Here is a 23,363-nt window from a genome sequence, read left to right on the forward strand (position 1 = left end):
AACAGTGAAACTTGAACATCAGTATGCACACTGAGTATTTTGAACAGTGTTTATGGCAATTGGTCGAGAAATAGCCAAGTAATGGGACAGTGGAATAGCTGCATTGGGGGGGGGGGGGCTCTGGGTTTGCACTCCCCTGCAAAAAATCCTGTGGGCTCCCCTGCCCACTGAATGCATTTCACTTATGTTAAGGACAACATTATTGGAAAGATAAATGTACTGTTTAAAAAAATAACATACAGGCCACTGGGGTATGTTGCATAATGCACATAAAATGTAATTAGTGTGAGAGAGAGTGGATTTTTGCATAATGACTAATTCACAAGGCCCAAAACAGAGAATACATGGGATTCAGAAAAAGATTCTGGGAACAGGAAGCCCTCATACATGCAACTAACTACTCTCAGATGCCCTTTCTGATTTAGAAACAGGCCCACCATAGTGATGCGACACGCTCAGTATTATGGTAGTAATAAGGAGTGTCGAATGCTAATTAGCCATCTTCTTTTCTCCAGAAATGCCTGCAAGAAGGGAGGTACACAGATAATTAACAAATTAGCATGGTCATCTGTATTAAACACAGAAAAACTGCTGCATTCCCCCATTACAGTCAGTGGGGAGACCACATTACAGGTAAGGGGAATGTAAATTGCAGCGTGTGTGTGTACACACATCTACAGGGAATGAGAGATCCCTGGTGTCCGTGTGTGTGTGTGCGCCTACCTTGAGCAGTCACAATAGGGGGGTTAGTAGGTAGAGTAGGTTTGTTTGTGTGAAAAGTCTATTCCAAGTAAAATTACAGTGAATGCAATGAAACCTACAGAGCGGTGAGAAAAGGGTCTGTTCAGTGGGGTGATCAGTATGAAACCTATCTTTGGGTGAGGATGGTGCAGACCCATACCTAGGGCAATGGTGCATATTTCCTGCATGGGCCTGAGGACAAGTTTCTCCTTATGAGCTGTTAAGTGATTCATATTTTTGTTTGCTTGTTTATTTTTTTTTTCTTTAATCTGTTTAGAACCAGTGGTGTAACTCAGGAGACCATCCTACCTCTCAGCTGCTCTCATTTGTGCAGAATGTCCAGATTTTTACCTTTTATGTTTGGTCTGTTCCTCCAAAAATTTGTGGTTTTCTGGCAAATCAATGAGAACTGAAGTCATAAAATAATGACACCATTTGAATTTCAAACTTCATACCTTTCAGAAAATTCATGCTAATGCAAAATATGTTATTCCATCTTATATATTTATAAGAGCAATATTTAAAAATTGTCCCTGTTTTTGGGCCTTTGCCCCATCCCATTTATTTATAGATTTGTCCAGATTTCTTGCGCAGAGCTCGAGAGATATGAAGACCATATATCTGGTGGCCATCATATTTTACATTCATGTAATTTATGAACAGTAGAGCAGAGCCAGAGCATAGACCCTGTCCACCATACTTTGTAGTGGTCAACACCCAAGTGCCTGGTTCCTTGTCCATATAAAGGTGAATAAATGGGCTTAAAGTAGCTGTCTGATATGATTCTCATTACCCAAGGGCAGCAGGACGCGGAGACTAAATCCCTATAAAAAGATTACGAAAAACATGATGGGAGCTATACTTTGAGTAAATCACACAAACTATTTATGTTTATTGTCATTCTACTACACTGTGTCCCTAATTATTGCTAGAGCTATAAAACATACAGTAGTACTTTGTGAGTTGCATTACCTATATTCCCCTTCGTAATTTTTTTATTTTGACTGCTCTCCTATTATTTGCATTACCTTAACATGATTTGCAATCTTTTATTCATTATTATATAAAGCATTTGAAAACGAACAGTACTGTCTTTTTTTAAAAAATATAATTCTTAAGTTGCTCCTGTAAAGTGACAACTCTGATGAGCCAAATAAGGACCACTTGTCATTAAGCAGATGGCCAGGCAGGTATGAATAGTATTCACTTCTAAGAAACAGAGTCAAACTCATTATGGGGTGATGAGGTATATGGTGATTAATGGATACTTGGAAGTCATTCACTAAATAATATGTAGCTGAAGAAAGAATGCAAAGCCTATATATTTTCAATTTTTGGCACCATAAAAAAATGTAGCAAAACTATTTATCTGTTTTGCAGGCTAATGAGTAGCAGGGCTACAAGACAGTAATCTTGGTTTGGTCCAACATATAAATATACTGCCCTTTACCATTTAAAATTTGCCCACATTCTTACCATCTTCTTTAACACCTCTAGTAAATACATGCCTTACATACGCAGCTCCAGCTATTAAAGGATAACCAAATTCGCACAGAGTGTGTTGTTCTGCTGTCCTGGCCCTGTCGGCACACACTGCATTAGGCAGTGACTTTCCTGCTTAGACAGGCATAGCAAGTCTGCAAGTAGCCTAGAGGTAAATACTCTCCTTAACCATTCCTGCGTTTGATCCTGATCAACACGAGCTTCTTCCAGACGTTTTCTATACTTGCAACTATATTTATGCATTTTCCACATTTCTTGCATTCTCATCTGGTCCTTCACCTTGTATTCTTTCATTTGTTTTTTGGCAAATTCAGTTGCTACCTGATTTTAATCTACTTCTGGTTTGATTTCCATTCCTGCTTGACACTGATATGCTTCTGCTAGACTAAGCAGATAAGTCATCTTAGATTTATTCTCCTCATGTTTCAAAACTTTCACTACATTTGGGTCTTGTGAGGTCAGCAGATGTGTGCAGTCCCAGGATTGCAGATCTGTACATGTAATCAAGTTTGAGGAGGCCTATACCTCCTTTACAATGGGGAATATATAATCTTGGTAAGCGCTTTTATAAATCATTTGGTGAGAACGAAGCATACTTCTTGTTTTCCTGTCTATTCTATTCAACATGTTTTGGAACCAATCACTCCAAAACTGTAAGTTAGCACAGAAAGAGCAAATAGGTTTGTAGCTTGAATTTTGTTCCTAGATGTCAATGCTGTTTTAAGGATTAAGTTATGTCTTCTAAAGTATTCCTTAAGTTTTATTCACATTTGTTCATGTTTTATTGTTGATCCTTCATCCCAAATATTTATACACTCCCTCTTGTTCAAGTTCTTTTACATCACAGTCTTGTCCCAAACTGATGTCTTCTTAGTGCTGCAGTTTTCCTGCTTTAAAGGTTGCTTTTGCACATTTATCAAGGCCAAATGACATTTTTATATCTGAAAAAGTTTTGACAACTTGCAGTTGTGTTTTCAGTTTCTCATCTGATAAGCTATACAGTTTTAAATCAACAAAGAGAAGATGAGAAGTCTTTACTTTGTTGTTTTCTAGGAGCCAATTTACAGCCATGGCCTAAGCTGTCAAGTAGACAAGCTTAATGGGCTATGGGCAAGACAGAATAGCAGTGGTGACAGGGAGTCACCCTGGAATATCCCCTTTAAATTTTTATGCCTGGAATAATAATTTGTCCTTTATCATGACTTAATTGCAAAGTGGTCTGCCACTGTTTCATGGTCACTGTAATGTAGACCAGTGTAGGGTGTATCTTATACATTTTTAAGCGCTCTTTTATCCATGAATGTGGGATACTATCAAATGCTTTTTTTGTAGTTAATCCATGCCATACTTAAATTCATCCCCTTTTTACAGTTCTCCACTATGACTTCATTTAACAAATGATCCTTTGTTCCATATGACTTTCTTTTTTTGCCCTTTTGTTCTAGTGCCATAAATAAGTTTTCTTCTAAATGACTTAACTCTGTCAGCATCAATTCCAGTGAATAGTTTATATGTCATTGGAAGGCAAGTTATTGGGCTATAATTTGTAGGGGAGCTTGCAGGTTCACTCTTGAGTAGGAGCATTGCTTTTCCTATTAGCCAGGTTGGTGTCTGTTCAGGGTGAGCATATGAATAGCTCTTAGTCATGGCTAAATCTTCATGCAAAGATGTTAATGCTTTTAACCATAAGTCGGGTACGGCATCTGAGCCTTCCAGTTAGAGACATTTCTCAATTTTGTTTCAATCTCTCTGTGTTACTTCATCCCATTTCCTATCCTGTACCTTTAAATTTCTTATTTTTTCTTTTACTTCTTCTATCCATTTAGCATCTTTGTTATGCTCCACAGGATCTTCATAAATACTTCTCCAAAATCTATTTCTTCTTTTTTTGGTGGCCTTTCAATTCCTTTTACCTGGTTTCCCAATTCTCTATAAAACTTTTTTGGGTCATCGATAAATTGCTTATTTTGTACTTTTCCTTTATATTTGCCTGCATATCTTCCAAGTTTTTCCACCTGTGTGGTGAGATTTTTAGTTTATTTGCGATGGTGGTAAAGTCTGATCTGTTGTAATACTGCTCATTACTTTTATCACTTCTATTAAGTATTTTGGTTGATCTGCTCCCTCTTCTATACTCTAACAGTGACACTTCTTGTCTTAATTGCTTTATATTTTCTCTATTCAATACTTCCATGATGGCATTGGGTTTCTCCCCTTCCTTTCCCTTGCTACCCTGTGTTCTTGTGGTAGAACTTTATTCGTTATTAATTTAGCTGAAAAGTAATATATCCTGCTTGCTTCTGTCATATCACATGGATCTCTATGAACAGTTCTAATTACTGTGTTCACTTGTTTTATCAATCTTCTGACCTCTTTGGGTTTTATTGACCTTCTGCAGTCTATTTCTTTCATTAATCTTAATGTGTATCTCTATCTCTATTAAATCAAGTAAATCTTCTCTTAGCTCATTTTCTTCTAAACTGAGGGCACATTTGTTTCCATTTTCTGCAGGCATTCTATAGAAAATTCGATAGCATCTTCCTGTGGCAGATCCTCTTCAATTTCATCCTGTGCCATCTGTTGCTCTGTCATGTGGGAACTCACTGGCCTATCACACCTCAACACTGAGTGTGTCAGTTTCCTGTTCCTTCCCTTGCTGTCCAGCTTCAAGTGAACATTTATACTGGTTTCCTGTGGATGGATCCAAAATATCTTCATATGGCACCTGCCCAATTGCTTCCTATTCCACTGGTTTCCCCTTAATGTGGATGTCCATTGCTCTATCCTGCTGTGTTACTTTCTGAATTAAATTTTCTACACTAAATCCTTCACTTCGCATGTACTTCATAGTCTCAGTTTCTATTTCTTTAACTTCTCTATTACTAATCTCCTTTTCTACTTTTCATCTTTGTCTTATTTTTTGTACTGTAAAGCTTTCCATGTCCATATTCCTTTGCCTGTGTTTCCTTTTCAAATATCTTTGGTGCTACTCTTTTTGTATTGATTAGTTTCGCTTTCTCCTTTGCATAGATATTACACCATATTAAATCTCTTTCTTTTCCATATCATTATTTATTCTTCAGATGTCTCCTGATCATCCTGTTTTGCCTTACTTTGGGGACTTTTTCCATCATGCTGTGATGTAACCTGTGTTAGACCTTCTACACCAAATCCTTCACTTTGCAGGCACTCCATAACTTATTTTCTATATTCCTTCTTTGTGATTTTTTTATTGTGAAATTTTTCATATCTGGATGCCTTTGCCTGTATTTCTCTTTGAATATCTTTGGGGCAGTCTTCTTTACATTGATTAATTTGGCTTTCCCCTTTGCATAAATATTGCACCATATCAAATCTCTTTCTTCCCCATGTCCATATCTCTTTATGCTTTTCAAAAATATCTAGGTTTTGTGGTTTATATTTTCACACCTCCTCAGATGCTTCTTTTTCCAAACAGATCAAAGTTTTTTGGTCTATATACTGTTTTTCATAAATCTGTTGTATTAATGAACATACATTTTTATTTGAGGCTTCTGACAGTTTTTCTTGTAAATCCAAGTCAGCAATGTTGCAGGCCTAGCAGCCTCCCACCCCCAAGGATGAGCAAATCCTCCCCTGCCCAGTCCCACTGATGCCCATGCTAGTAAATCCAACATGAGTCATCTGGGTTTAGTGAGAGCTTCATCCCTCTGTGCCATGGCATAGAATGGGGATTTTGTTAAGTGACTCCAAAGCAAAGACACCAACAAAACCAAACTGACAAAAAAAGAGAAGAGGAATAGTACTTGTATACATGACTCACACTGCAAATAGTGGTGTACTGGAAAGGAGGAGGAAACGGGTCCTTTAGGGAGGAAACTGCTTTGGATTTTACTATAGAATAACACCAACTACTCTGAGCCACTTATAAGCGTGCTAACAAAAGCACTGTCAAAATACATTGAAATTAGTAAATTTAAGACGTCCTGCAGAATAAATTTTGCAGATTTTGCTTAGGGTTGAAATTTAACTTTACAAATCTGGGAAAACTGTTTTATTAAAGAAACGTAGCATTTCCCTTGGCTTAGGAGTATCAGCTATACAGGCAGTCACCAGGTTAAGGACAAGATCCATTTTTTAGTCTGTCCTTAAGTCAAATTTGTATACAAGTCGAAGCAAGTACATATGGTTTCAAGTACATATGGCTCTTATTAAATGTCACTTACTCAAATGTTTGCCTCAGTCTAGTATTTATTTTACTTTTTTTTGCATATAAAACACTTTAGAAAAACTTTCAATTAAAGAAAAAAAATCTTACACATAATACTGTATACTGTAGTAATACTGTAAGTACAGTGCAATAATAGTAACTATGTTCATACACTACAGTACAGAACATTCCATACAAAAAATGTTAAACATCTCATTTTAAGCTTCACTTCACATTTCTGTACTACAGGCATCACCCACGAATGTTTTCCACTCTTTCCTGAACTTTTAAACCCTCTGGCACCTAGACCCTAGTGAGCCGCAATGTCATTTGCCCATTCTACTGTACAGTATAACTGCTTCAATACTGTAATGTACAAGACAGCAGTCTTGACCAATCAGATCAACACAGCTCTCTCTTAACCAATCAGATCTCTTGTTTTACATGAAGGCGGAAGCATAGGTCTCAACCTCTGAAGAGGCCAATGTGGAACACAGACCCTAGCAATGTGTGACAGTCAAAAGGTGGAACACCCTTTTTTTCACTGTGTGAAAATGCACCATTTCCATGGGGCCTGTTTGAAGTAAGCTTTTTGCCAAAAGTATTAAGTTAGCAGATAATGTACGTTTGTTATGATTCAATAAGACACAAGTCAATAAATAAAGTCAGCAGAAACCATTGATAAAATGCAATATACTCAGTAGAAAATCATTACACAATATTCAAGTGCAACTATTAAAAAAATGCTCTTTAGCACCTGCTTTCCAAACCCCTCCATATCTTCTCCCAACTAAAAAAAGTTAAATCATTCAGTAAGGAACATCAGAGCAGAAACATTTAAAATATTGCTACCATTACCTTGAGACATTGACAGAATAAGCGAATGTGAATTAATATACACTTTCTGAAATAAAAGCAGTCTATAATTATTTATTAAATGTAATGCACTACCTTTTCTCCAAAAGTGGCCAGCCTAGCTCTCAAAGAATCAATGACAAATCCAGAAATAATCAGGGGACACTTAATATTATTATCATCTTGAGACATTGGCAGAATAGAGAATGTGAACAGAGAATTGCCCTTATAAACTTAGCAAGTTGCTTGAATAACAATTTGTTAGCATCCATTTTCTGAAGGATATGAAGTCTGAAACTCAAATCTGTCAGACTTTTAATACTCAGTGATTTGCCAGAAGACTACAAATTTTATGAGCAACAGACCAAAAAGGCAAGAATCTTGACATTCTGCAAAAATCTGGATCTCCAATCCTGTCTGAGACCATGTTTAATCACTCCTACACTCTGCACATTCAGCTGCTTACCTCTGTCCAATAAGGAAACAAAGCATCTGCAGCTCCACAAGTTCAGCAGTTCACAACGCCCAAATGCAAATGGGGAGAACAACAAATAAATCATCCAACACAGAAGTACAGCTCCCTGCAACAGCAGCACCACCATGACCATCCCGATTCCAAATCCATCAGCCCCTTTGAAAGCGCCTTCCCTCAGGTTAGTGGCCAGGTGTACAGTCACTGTACTTGATGAAATGCACTCCCACAGCAACTCCCATTCAACCGGTGGCTTCCTGTCCAGTCTCTGTACCCAGTCCCCCTTATCCATGATCATAACAAATGAACCGTATCAACATTCAAACAGTGCAGTAACTATCAATCAGGATAGCATGCAATCAGATGAAGACAGCCATAACTCTCAATGTGTTATTCTTGCTGCTCCCTACGATATCCTTTTTGAAAGTATTGCAGCAGTGTGAAAACTAGTAGTGGCATGCAACTGGCCACATTGTGTGCCTCCCGATTGGCTCCTTTTGCATCAGAAACAGATGCTTGATTGGCTTGTATACTGCAATGCCGATTGGCTGTAATTGTGGTATACAAGCCAGTCAAAAATTGCAAAATGGAGCCACCACTGTTCAATGCAGAACTGCGGAACAGTGGGCTAAAATCAATGACAAATGCGGAACATTCCGCACAATCCAGAGCACTTGGCTGCTCAGGGCAGAAGTAACTGCTCTAACAAGATGTGCAAACAACTTCACAAACTTGGAAAATGGGGAAAAGGAAAGTACAACATAATTTTTCATTTTCAAGTAAGAGTTAGGCAAATTTAATGATTTTTTAATTTATTTTTACATTTCTGACATTGCGGCAGCCCGTTCTCATCTATGGGTTGTCCTCATGTCAGATGTCTGTAACTAGAACACCTGAAGGAAGAACTTAGAATACCTCAGTCCTTACTATTGAATTAAAGTGGTTTAAAATGGATTATACCATGACCTCCCATAAATATTCCAAAACGTGCATGCTGATTGGCCAGCGTGCACGTTGTAAATCGACTTATACTAATGAAAAAAAGTCCGGTCGTCCGGACTTTTTCCATTAGTATAAGTCTCTTTTAAAACACTGTCTCGCTATGTTAAAAGAGTTTAACATAGCGACACAGGTTTAAAAAAAGCAACGGAGATCTCCGTTGCTTTTTTTAAAGCTGTCTCGCTATGTTAAACTCCTTTAACATAGCGACACAGTGTGTAAAAACGGAGATCTTGCTTTCTCCGTTGCTTTTTTTAAACCTGTCTCGCTATGTTAAATGGGTTTAACATAGACAGACAGCTTTAAAATAAGCAACGGAGATGTCCGTTGCTTATTTTAAAGCTGTCTCGCTATGTTAAACCCATTTAACATAGCGAGACAGGTTTAAAGCACGGAGAGAAGATCTCCGTTGCTTTTGCTATGTTATACAATGGGTTTAACATAGCGACACAACTTTAAAATAAGCAATGGACATCTCCATTGCTTATTTTAAAGCTGTCTCGCTATGTTAAACCCATTTAACATAGCGAAACAGTAAAAAGCAAGGGAGATCTTGCTTTTCCGTTGCTTTTGGCCTCAGCTCTGATGTACTGCGAGGCATGCGCAGTACATCAGAACTGTCATGATACCATACAGCTGCAGAAGGGCAGCAAAGAGGCATTATACAATGCCATTATTTAAGAAAAGTAATTATTTCTTTTCTTAAATAATGTCATAGTATAATAGCAATAACCCACTTCTGGGTGTGGGTAATGCCGGATTTACCCACGGTTGTCTTTGTTTCGCCCGAGGGACCAAACCACGCCAACTGTGCGTAAATCCCGCATTACCCACACCCAGGCGTGGGTTATTGCTATATTCTAAAATCCTACTCCTCATTATTGCACTTCTCAATCTATTTCACTAGCTACCTTGGAAATTTGTCTGGAGGAATATAAAATCACCACACTAATAATAATAATAATAATAATTGTAGAAATGGTACAGTTGCGGAGTCACTAGCTCTCAAGCATGGCAAACATCCATATCATCAGTAACGCAGGTTTAGGAACAGATCTGGGATATTAGAAGGCTGGCCTTGAGTGTAGTAATAATGATGCACCTAAGGGGCTGATCTCCTTTCATCAGGATAGGATTAGAAAGCTACCACTCATATTCTGACTTCTACCAGACCAACATAATGAAGATAAGGGAGGGGATGAAGCAACAGAAACTGTTAAATTTGGAACATCTCTGAATGCACTGTACGTTTTCTCTCTCTTCAGGTGCAGGTGTCTGGAAAAGTCATTCTGAAAAAAATAAATAAGTGAGATTCAGATTTATTAACTAAGGCTATCAGCAAGACTTGTTTAGGCAGTTTCCGGTAGGTTGTAAAGTCTTATTATTCTTTAGGTTGTTTTTTAGTAGATTATACAGTTTCATATATGGTGGCAGCTCACGTGGTGGAACTTGAATGTGCTGAATCCTACTTTAACTTTTATGAAACTTTTTAACCTAAAGTTTCCCCTCATCTTGTTTTTTTTAATGAATATTTCCAAACTCTTCAGATCTAGACGTTATTTTATATTCAGTTAATCTTTTGCTGAAGTCTCCCCTTTTATTATTATCCATGGTTTTGGAACAGCATATGCCACCTCTAATGTTTATGGTATACAAACAGCCAAGCAGTGATTAAGATGAGTTTTTCTATTAAATGATGTTGAAAGCACCAGCACAGCAAGCAAACCACTTACAAAATTACTGTAATGCATAAATCATACCATTTAAATTTACTGGAAATAATTATTAGACCCAGATGCTGTAGTAGCCTTGTTGTAAAATAAAGCCATCCCTTGTTAGAGGAATGATATCCTGAAAGACAAAACACAGTAGCTGAAGTCAGAGGTGAGGCTTCAAAAATCAGCTAATTATGGATGGAGTCATTACAGCTGTCAATGTTTGAGTGTCCTTCAAATCACTGCATGTGTCCAGCCTTTGAAGACGCACAAAACCAGAGGAGCTAATGAAGTACGATGTAACTATCTGCCATATAACAAGTGGCCTCCCACTGACTCGCCTCCATTGAAAGGATCCTCACTGATTCCAAACAGGAAACCTGCAGGACCATTCTCTCCAAGGACCATAAATCTTCCTTCCCCCAGAAAAAGCTAACCCAAAATGCCTCTAAATAGTGGCAAATAACTAATGCAGGAGATAACTGTAGGAACTCTGCCAGGGAATAATGACCAGGGACAAGAGCTTTTGACAAAGTGTTTATTAATAAGATACTGCTTTCATGACAGAAAAAATGGCCTCACTGGTGTACCAAGGTTACGACCTTGATTTTGATGAAGTGGCTAGGGTTTAAGTAGCAAATGCAGAGCCTCAGCAACCATTCCGAAGGGGTAGTACTTACTGGCCAATGGCCAGCTCTTTGGGGCAGGGGCAGAAGTTTTGCCAACCCCAGAAGGCTAGAGAGAAGCTAAGCTCACTCTGTTAAAAGACTGCATGTGTTTTAAGACTGCACTTTCAGTGTACAGAAGCAGCCTGGAAACAAAAGCAAAGAGAAAAAAAAGTCTCACCGTGTAGAGATGACATTTATGTAGTGTATAACTCATTTCTCACCATCATCCAGCACTATGGTAATAAGTGTGGCTGTTGAAAGCGTAATCCCCCCTTTAAAGGTGGGAGGCCAGCATGGGGATGTGGGGTGCTGCACCTAGTAAGAGAAGAACAGATGGGTCAACACAGCAAGAGTCAGATACTCTGATTGGTGAGTTATAAAAAATATTTAGGGTCATACAAATCACTATAAACATATACATGAACATTGCTTTGAGAAATGCAAGCAGCAAAAATCAGCTAGTTTGCTAGTAATAAAGAATACTAAACCACTATGGAAACAAACATATTTCATTTCACACCTGCATTTCCCCATTTACTCTGCTTTTGTACTTCTAAATGGATTTCCAGGATCTCTTTCATATAAAAAGATGGTTTAATTTTCCAACAAGCCGACTAAACCATCTGGATCTAATAATCATTTCCAGTCAATCTAAGTTCTATGATTTATGCCATTACAGTAATTTTTAAAAGCAAGCGAACTGCATGTTGGTGCCATTAAAATGACTGAGCAGAAAAACACATTTAACCATGGTTTGGCTGTGTGTATACCGTAAACACTGGGAAAAGCAGATACCAGGCCAAGACCACCACTACTGAAGAAAGGGGAGATTCCAGTAAGAAACTAAGCAAATATAAAATAAGATCTAGATATGAAACGTCTGGAAACATGTAATAGAGAAATAAAAACAAGAAAAGGGAAACAACTTGAGATTACAAAAATATTTTAAAGAAAAGATCAAGTAGGATTCTGAACATTCAGGTTCCACTACGTCAGCTGCCACATTATATGAAACCATGCAGCCTACTGAACCACCAGCCTAAACAAGTACTGCTCTGACTCCCAATCAACAAATGTCAACGTCATCTTTTTTTTTTTTTTCATTAGAGAGACTTTCCCAACCACTTGCAAAACTCATAATGATCTCAGAAATGTTCCAGTCTTAATATTTATTGCCTCTTGGCCCACCCTCTATTTCTGTCTCTGACTTTTAGCATGTTTATTTTATGATTTGGTTTACAATACCAGCCTATATTTTATAATAAAGGCATATAAACAGAACAATTTCATCTGCAACATTTCTTTGACTTGCTTCACTTAAATAAAATACAACTCCTGTTTAACAGAATAAATCATAGGCAATGCAGCATATTAGATTGTACACACACTCCACTCGTAACAGCTAGGCTAATTAATATGTTTTATCAAAAGGAGCATTTTTAAAGATTTTTGCAGGTTAAAAACAGGGCTTATTTGTCAATATATTGTCAGTTCAGAGCCAATACAAAGGAGACAATATAATGCACACAGGAAATAAAACCCCAAAGGAATAATATGGCAAAGGTGAGCATCACTAGTACCCAAAAAAAAAAAAGAACAGGAAATGATTTGAGGTTAGTAATGTCTGGCTTCTCTTGTTTGTCTGTTAACCAAATAGTCTGTCCAGACACAGTTAAATGACCCTTTTAAAAGCTTACAGTAGTGGTTTGCACACCAGCAAGCACATGCTTGAAAGTAAACATCATACTAAAGTAGCCTCACATAGTAAGAATACTAAAGTAGTCTCACATACTCGCATAGTAAGCATGCTAAAGTAGACTCACACAGTAAGCATACTAAAGTAGTCTCACATACTCACATAGTAAAGCATGCTAAAGTAGCCTCACATACTCACAACAACCCTCTCCTCCTCCCAACAAACACAAATACATGTGATAGATGCAACTATATAGCCAAACTGGAGGCTGAACTCTCTCAACTCAGGACTGGCAAGACCAGACAGGAGGAGAAGGTAACCACACACACACCAAACCCAGTCCCCACATAGACCTACCACAACTGCAAACCAGACACATAATAACACAAAGACATACTCGGAGGCTCTAACAAAAAACTTACCAAAACAGAGGCTCCCAAAGCAAACATCCAAAAATCCACCACCTCAAAACATAACACGTGCAACACATACTTCAATAAATCAGTGTGTCAAACAATCACAGCCCTTAAGGCCAAACACCATGCTTGATACACTAGTAATAAGTGACTCTATAGTCAGACACACTGACGCTTACCAGGCTGAACAAGGAGAGGGTAACGGTGAGCTGCTTATCGGGAGCTAGGATCCGCCACAACACACCCACTCAGGTCACTCCAAAGCAAGTACAAATATGACTCAGTCATTGTCCATGCCTGCGTGAATGACCCGAGACGTACCTCCCTGGACTACATGAAAAGAGACAGAGGAGCTCTCTGATTATGTAGCCCAGGCTGGTATGACCCTGACCCTGAGCAGCATCTTGCCCTCACCAAGAATGATGCCACAATACAAAGACAAGATGATCAGCTTTAATAATTGGCTCAAATACTGGTGTCATTCTAGGGGGATCCAATGTCTGTCTGCTTGGGATGACATGCTGGACAAGCCACGCTGCTTCGCAAGGGATGGCTTGCATCTGTCACCACTGGGCTTCCGGATATTGGCTAAGGCTCTTGCCTCACCCATAGTGCCTTTTTTAGGCAATGCTCAAAAGACAAATCAACCTCCATAATAAACAAAAATGGAAAAAAATTAAGGGTAATGCTGCTCAACGCCAGAAGTCTAAATCTCAAGATGCAGGCTCTCGAAGCACTCAGTATGGAGAACATTGATGTCTGTGCAGTAACTGAAACCTGGTTCAAGGCTCCTGACAGCACCCCAGCACTACCAGGCTATACCTCGTATCATGCTTTTCGGCACCAAAACTCGGGCCAAACCAAAAAGGGAGGGGGAGTGTCCATATTCATCAAGGACACCCACACCTCCAGGTTAGTGGCAACACATGAAGCAGCAGAGACCATCCAGGTGCAACTAACCGTAGGCAAAACTGCTATACAACTGGTAGCATGTTATGGACCACCCTCCCAATCTCAGGAACCCCACTCAGCCTTCCTGAAGACATTGGAGGATATGAATGTCTCACCAAACACCATCATATTGGGAGACTTCAACTACCCTAACATAGACTGGGTGCATTATTCTAGCCTAAACACCCTAGCCCAAAGGTTCCTGGAATTCATAAATTCAAATGCAATGGAACAGCTTGTCATCTCTCCCACAAGGGGAGATAATATACTAGACATGATCATCACAAACATGGGGACAAAGTGCTCCACACCGGAAGTATACCCCTCACCAGTGAGATCTGACCACAAACTAATCACTCTGGATATACATACCCCACCTCCAACCCCAACACAAAAGACCACAGTGAAAAACTTCTCAAAAGCAGACTTTACACTTCTTAAAACTGAGATGGTATCCTTAAGCCCACTGGGCCAGTGGAAACCACATCCCACAATGCAGAATCCTTCACAAATGCTTTCTAAGGACATCTCCAAGAATGCATGGATCATGCAATCCCAAATAAAACCAAGACCCTCTCCACCAAGGGCAGGCATCCTGTCTGGTGGACCCCAGCCATAAACAAATTGTATAACAAAAGAAGGAAGCTACTGCACGACAGAGCAAAATCCCATAAAGAGAAGGCATCTCTGATCAGCACTAGTAGAAAGCTACGTTCTCTCATAAAACATCCAAGGCCAACTTTGAGAGAAAAATCGCTATGGACACTAAAGATAACCACAAGGCCTTCTTCAGCTATGTTAGAAACCTGGGCGGAAACCCTCAGATATGTTCAGAGTTAGTTCACAATGACAAAAAATACACTGAACCCACAGATATTGCCAACATTCTGGCAGACAGGTTCAGTGCAAATTTCTCCCCTCCCTCACCCCCAAAAGAAGAAATACTTATCCCAGCTGAATGTAACCTCCCTGTCATCTCAGATGTCCAGGTGAGAACTGCCCTCAGCAAAGCTAAAAACACAGCATCAATGGGACCTGACGGTATCCCGGGTTGCGTGCTACGTGAACTCCAAGAGGAGCTAAACCCGCACATAAAAATGCTATTTAACCTTAGCCTTACTACAGGATATGTACCTGAACACTGGCGTACAGCAACAGTAGTCCCACTCCACAAAGGAGGCACCTCTACAGACCCTGGTAACTACCACCCCATAAGCTTAACCAACCTGGTCTGCAAAGCTATGGAAAGAATCATTATGGAACTCAAACAGAGACATTGGGGACTTACAGACACTTGATCCCACCCAGTTCGGCTTTGTAAAGGGCAGATCCTGCCTTTTGAACCTGGTTGACACTTTCGAAACAGTCACTAGAGCCACTGACGAGGGCAAAGCAGTCCATACAGCCTACCTGGACTTGGCTAAAGCTTTCGACACAATACCCCACTCTGGCATCATAGACAAGCTCAACAGCTTAAATGTAAATCCACATGTCACAAGATGGGTGGCAAACTGGCTAAAGGATAGAACCCATAAAGTCAAAATCGCTGGAGCCATGTCAGACTCAAAGCCAGTCACATGTGGTGTCCCACAGGGCTCTGTCCTGGGACCCCTCTTGTTCGGCATTTATTTCTCAGATGTGAAAGCAAACATGGGAGGGTTGTGGGTGACAAAGTTCGCAGATGACTGCAAACTAGACGCCATAGTCGGTACACCAGCTGACACATCCTACAGAAAGGCCTCACTGAAACAGACAACTGGTGCCAGAGTCATGGCCTTAAACTAAATGCCAAAAAATGTATAGTCATCCCCTTTGGGAAAAACAAAGTACCCACAAATTATCACAGACAGTAACCACTGAGTACGGAAAAAGTAATCAGAGACCTGGGGACCCAAGTCGATAGTGACCTCTCATTTGACACCCACGTTGCCAAAGTGGTTAGAAAGACTTTCTACCTTGCCCACCTTATCATGAAGGGATTCACATCCAGATCAAAGGAGGTCATTGTACTCCTATACTCCTCCCTTATCAGGCCCATAATTGAGTACAATGCCCCATTTGGTATGTACATCACCCGGCACTTGCAACAGCTAGAGAGACCCCAAAAGTACCTCACCAAAAGGATCAAGGGTCTCCAACATATGTCATATGCTGCCGGACTAAAGAAACTCCAGCTCTATTCAGTAGCATACCGCCTGCTCAGAGGTGATCTATGCCTGACATACAAGGCCATGTCCAATCAGGAATTGATGGACATGCTCCACCTCAAAAAATCCAAATCCATCAGAACCACGAGAGCTAAAGATTTAAACCTCAGCACAAATATGAATAGATTTAAAAAATTAATAGTACTCCCTGGTTGCTTACAAGTAATGCACTTGTTAAAATAATAAATTAAATATAAACAGTATATGAAGAACAAGTGCAAAAACGAGGTGTATCTATCCGTTGAGTCAAGTAATTTCAGATGAATTCCAAATAAATTCAGATAGAACCAAGCAGTAAAACGAAGAATAGCAGTTTTATTTAGAGAGAACAAAAGGATAAGCGCTTTCACTAACGTAGCTTCATCAGATCCAAGACAATAGTTACAAAAACACATGCTTTATATACTTAATGCTAAATGAACTATTATTGATTGACAATCATTCAATTAACTGTTTTTATAAATAAATATGTAATTCATTATACATGTATATCAAATAAAACATTTTAAAAACTAGTATACTATGTATGAACATTTCACAAACATATATATACCTACAAAAATGTGTAACTATCAAATGTATAATGTGCATATATAAATTTATTTATAAAAACAGTTAATTGAATGATTGTCAATCAATAATTATTAGTTCATTTAGCATTAAGTATATAAAGCATGTGTTTTTGTAACTATTGTCTTGGATCTGATGAAGCTACGTTAGTGAAAGCGCTTATCCTTTTGTTCTCTCTAAATAAAACTGCTATTCTTCATTTTACTGCTTGGTTCTATCTGAATTTATTTGGAATTCATCTGAAATTACTTTGACGCAACGGATAGATACACCTCGTTTTTGCACTTGTTCTTCATATACTGTTTATAACAAATATGAATAGGACATGCTGGAGGGACAGATTCATAACTCAGAGGCTTCCCATACTCTGGAACAGAATCCCAGTTCATGTTAGGCAGAGCCCCTCACTGACTCTCTTCAAGAGAAAGCTTGACGAGTGGATGGGAGATCGTAGGTTTACCCCAGGGGTCATCTCTGTGTCACTACTAGACAGAGGCACAGTAAACAAATTCTATTATGTAAGGGGGTCTTCACTGTGTCACTACTAGACAGAGGCACAGTATTCTAAATCTATTCTGTACACTTTTGTACCATTACATGGGGTGGCGAAAGCCACATCACTATGGCTAGGCTTATAAATGCCCCAGGGCAGATAGCCTAGTCTAGTACCAAACTATGAAACTAAACATAGTAAAGCATGCTAAAGCAGTCTCGCACAGTAAGCAAGCTAAAGTAGTCTCACACAGTAAGCAAACTAAAGTAGTCTCACACAGTAAGCATGCTAAAGTAGCCTCACATAGTAAGCATGCTAAAGTAGCCTCACACAGTAAGTATACTAAAGTAGTCTCACATATTAAGCATGCTAAAGTAGCCTCACATACTCACATAGTAAGCATAGTAAAGTAGTCTCACATACTCAAATAGTAAGCATGCTAAAGTAGTCTCACATACTCACATAGTAAACATGCTACAGTAGTCTCACAGTAAAAAATAAATAAAATAGTAGTTGTAGGCATGCCATTTTAATTGCTGCATTCTTTGCATGAAACAAGTTAAAAAATGGCATGCGGGCTATCAGACAATACGAGGGCATCACATACTGGGATGTGTTTGGAACTCTAACTAGGAATTATAATGGGTGCTTCATACTGGAAATAAGCAAAACAGACACAGAGCAGTAGGAAGGTAGATGAGAGAGGACTGTATCAAGAAAAGTAGCAACTACAATAGTAAAATGGATTAGAAGCATTGTAATATGTATATAGCAAAGGTGGGAGGGTAGCAGAAGAAATTGTTTCATTTCCTTATCCATTAGAAACAGTGGGGACTTTCTCCCAAGCAGTCACCAAATTTTCATTTGAATAAGCCAATAGATTTGACTTGAACAGAGACAGTTTATGTGTTTGAGGGGGGTGGGGGAGCATCCTGTTTCATTAACATTAAATTATCTTTCCTTAAATGAAAGTTGTCAGGACCATAAGCAAAATGCAGTCAAGGGATTTTTCTTAAAGTAGGTTTTTGGCTCATTTGCAAGTGACCATCAGATGCCACTGACTCCTCTCCTTGATCTCGGATGCCAGGAGACCCTCCTGACCACTCCCAGACATAATTCCACACTTCTTGTCACTGTCTGAGAGAAGACTGTGGCATCCCAGAGTATGATCATACTTACAAGATACAGAGGCTTTTAGTTTTATGACCTACCAGTTCCTCACACCCACACCAGATGTGCAATGATACAAAGCTAGTAAGGCTGCGGATAACTGTCAGGGTGGGATCCGGTATTTGTACACTTAGGATGCACACCCCTCTGTATTTATTTATTTTATTTATTTAACATTCGTTAACCAGGAAAGTCGACTAGGAAAGAACATATTTTCAGCAGAGGCCCAGAAGAAATGTTCCAGATTCATGTCTTTGAAATATGGGAGGAAACCAAAGTACCCAGAGGAAACCTACGCAAACGCAGGAAGGACATGCAGACTCCACACAGAAGGCACCTTAGATGAGACTCGAACTGCAGTACCTCTTGCTGTGAGGTGACATTAACCACTGCACCACTGTACCGCTCCCATCACTAGGGTTATCATCCTATGGTTAAGACCCCTCCCTCACCCTCAGGAAAGGTGAACTTATAAAATCCCTTTATATTTCCTATCCCCTTAAGTCAATGTTTCGTGTGCCAGTCTTTAGTTGAACTCAGGTTGCCTACGCCATGGTTAGGGCTCCATCTGCCTGTGTTCTTATATCTTTAGGGAGGTCCATGATTTAACAGTTCCTGACATATCCACAACAATATGCAGAGTATGCACAAACACAAATGAACAGTACTGAGCTATGCAAATAACTGAGCAATAACAGTGCTAGCAGAGAACCAGAAATATTGTTGGATTTGTAATTCAGCTTTCAGAAATTCTGATATCTATATAGAGACCTAAGCTTACAGTTATTCATAAACAATGGAGTCAACTATTTCAGAAGCTAAACTTCTGATGCACGGTGATGCCTAAATATTCAGACTGTTATACAATCTCAATTTCTGCACAAACATTAAATAAATCTGTACAGAGCTTTAGATAGAAGTTTATGACAGTAAACAAAAATTAACCCCATAAAACAACTCTGAACAAAGCAATATGAAAATGCAAGTGAATGTGTGCTATACTCTCAAGGTGAATTTCTTGGCATCCATATCTCAAACACATACTAAATCTGTTATTATTGAAAACCCATCATAATTCTCTCTATAATACCACTGCAAAAAGACAGCAGAGGTGGTGATTCCAAATGAATCCACGAGCCAGACATGCTGGCTTTCTACAGGCCATACCTATTTCGAACCATGACTATAAAGTATTTATGACGTTAACAGCAGCAACACTAGAATATGTTTCACATACAACAGTTCTAGATCAATGTAGATTTGTGGGGGGCTAACAGACATTTAATAACATTTCTTCAGATACAGTAAAAGATGTTCGGGTATATATTGGTTCTGGTAAGTTTGTACACAGAAAAACCATCTCACAGGGTCAAAGGTCTATAACTTAAGCCGGTTTTGTTAAAATCTGGACTGCCAGACCAACTTGTGTATCTTTTGTCATTTTTTGTAGTTTTGCGATAAAATTTACGGCAAATATGGGGTTGAGGGACAAAGCAAGGATGTCCTCTATCCCTTATCATTTTTGCTTTAGATTTGAAGCTGCTTTCAACTCAGATTTGACAAGTCATCTAATTTAGCAATACAGACCAAGGGCCAAAGAGGTTAAAATCTCTTTGAATGTAGATGATTTTCTCATTTACCTCAATCCAGATGAAGATACAGAATTGCTCATCAATGAGCTATAAGATTTAGAGGGATATCAGGTTATAAAATTAACCATGAAAAAAACAAGGCTATGTCAGTAAATTTTACTCCTCAGACAAGTTAAGACAAAAAAATCCTGATTTGTGGAGCACCAATGTTTTAATTACCTTGGGAAAGAGTTTGGTCCTACTTTAGCAATATCCAGAAGTAAAACTTATGGGGAGATCTTAGAACAAATTAAATTAGATGTGAAAGTGTGGAAGACGGTTATGCTGGAGATAGACCAATGGGTTCATGCAATAAATTTCTTCTTGTTGCCATGTTTAATATATCCACTGCAAGCCTTCTGAGTGGGACCTCCTATCATTTTTCTGAAGGCAGTCAAGAAAGTTATTACTGACTTTTTTTTTTTTTTTTTTTTATTTGCTGCCTGGATAATCCTACTGGACACAAATGTCTTTTTTCAGGGGTGGCCTGGGAATACTGTCTGGTTAAGTGGCTTGTGTACAGTCACACAGTTAAGTAAATGAAGGTGTAAGGAATTAAACACTGTACCCTGGGCAAAGGAACCAACTCATCAGCAAGTCAAAGCTTTAGTCTGCACTAACTGCCTGACTTTATTTAGTACAGTTAAATCTTGGGAAGCTTAGGACAAAATGGAATTCAGTAAAGAGATGGGAGAGTCAGGAGCTCCTGATCTATATAAGGATTATGAAACTCTTCAGTACAAGATTCTTTGCTTACTTCAGTCGCCAGATTATGAAGCTGAATGGAAAATGCTGGCTACAACAGTGTGTGTCACAACACGTAGCGCACTTGTCTTCGGTGCAAAAGACTGTGGGTTCTATTCCCACACCAGGGAGATGGACTACAGTGATTGCAGTGTAATATAAGGGAGTGTTGCACTCCTGAGTATGTCATTCTTTAAATGAGATGTTAAACTGAGGCCCCAATTTTCTGAGTTGTTGGTAGCTCTGGTGGATGTAAAAGATCCCACAGCACCTATCAAAAAAGAGTAATTGAAGTTCCCCAATGCCCTTTTCAAATTTCTCCAAGTAGTATACATATCACCTTGGGTCTCCCCTGAAAACAGGCTGCTATTCTAGTGGGACTAACCCGGTCAACACAAGAAAAATAAAATACAAAAAAAAACCACCGGAAAAAGTGCAGGTTTCTTGTGTAACTTGTTGGCATTATTTAAATCAAAAGCTAAATCTAAACTTTATTTTAAAACTACTGATAGGATCCTGCAGTGAAAAGGTGAATGTGGGAGAGGGGCTAAGTGTCTACAAGCAAAGGAAAATTTCTTTGGTATTCTGGAAACAACTTTTACAAAGGGATACCAGGCTGAATTGGGAAGCAATGAAAGTTAAGTGTACTTTACTTTGTCTTCAGAACCGAATATGAGAGGCTGACTGCTTCCAGCAGGAAATTAAACATTTTTGATGTAGAACCGTTGTGTTGATAACTGAAGCAGGAAATCATTAGTAATCCTATAAAAGTTTAAGGAAGCTCAAGTCAAATATAGTCACTAAGCTTAGGGAAATAAGGAAGGGCTAGACAGAAAAACAAATATATACAAAAGTGCACCAGTATTGGTTTCCTCACAAGGTGTGCCACTAAGTCACGAAAATTTAAACTTATTGCATGGAAATGCCTATATCAGTATTTGCACCCACCATTAGCAAATAACCATATGCTTTCAAACACAACAGAATTTCTGGAGGTGTTGAGAATCAGAAAAGGGAAATCGGGTACATATATGTTTGTCCTGTCCAGCACTGAACCAGTTAAAAGACCAAATTTAGGATGACCTGAATAATGTTTACACAACCTATACACCTCAGGATATATTTTTCTTCTGGGATTCTGAGATTTGATTACAATTGTTCATTAGCACAAAATCAAAGTTGACAAGTTTTAATGATAACTTAACATTTTAAAGATGTTATTAAAGATAAGGAATCCCAACAGGGAAGGTAAGGGCCTTCAAGATAAAGCTTGGCAAAACTATCCAGGGAAAGTTAGTTATATACATGCTAAGCAACAAGGACATTGGGATAGTGAAGCTTTTTAAAATCTTCTTGATGGCAATGTAGGAGTGGTGCCCTTTATTAAATTCTACATAGATACAGCATAGATACAGCATAGAAGATGGTGCTTCTTACCATGAGCTGGTGTCTCTAATTCTACCCAACTGCTCAGGAAGGGACTATGTATGCATCTCAAATAAACATTTTTATACTTAACATTTACTTGAGATGCATATACATCTCTAATTTGAGCAGTTCAATCAGAAATGAAAATACCCGTTTGTAGTGCTACGCAAAGACACTAACTACCTCTGAATATCCCTCTATGATCTCTTCTACCTCTTATATTTCCCATATTTTTGAAAAGCAAGGTGCACTTAAATGACTGAGCAGGCAGTGTCAGTATATCTGGAAGTTGTAAAGTTCTGCTCCTTTTCTGCTATTGCAAATTTGTGAAAAGTTTAATGCATTAACATTTCTTAATATAAAATAAGAATTATATATTATGAAATGACTTACACAGTCTGATTTGATGGTACATGCAACATTCTTTAATGTTCACGTCGAATGATATAATTTGTAAGGCAATTACAGAATTTAAGACACTATAATCTACTGATCTTATAACAGTTTTCAGTTGATTGGTATGTAATAAGTTATAAAAACAGTATTAAGCAATTTTTCATAGAAGTATAAGCAAGCAAGTCAATGACAATATACAATAAATATGGTAATAAAATGGGATAAGTTTAATGATTAATTAGTGAAATTAGCAAACAGTGAATTTTGGGGAACTAGCAATATACAGTAAAAACAAAGCAATTCCTGCATTTTACTGAATATGAATTTATGTTAAAGCAATTCAAGTAATCTGTGACTGCTTTTAAATATACAGTCATTTTTGTGTAAGTAAAGGAAAATTGTGAACAGTACAGTAAATACAATGGACTGGATTGCACAAAGATTGGGGTAGCACAGCAGAGGGTCTTTGCCATCCTGAAACATTACCCTGATATTAACTCATACTGCATGCATATGATG

The sequence above is a fragment of the Protopterus annectens genome, chromosome 8.part0, assembly GCF_019279795.1.
Source record: "Protopterus annectens isolate FY-2018-M chromosome 8.part0, PAN1.0, whole genome shotgun sequence".
NCBI classification, from domain to species: domain Eukaryota; kingdom Metazoa; phylum Chordata; order Ceratodontiformes; family Protopteridae; genus Protopterus; species Protopterus annectens.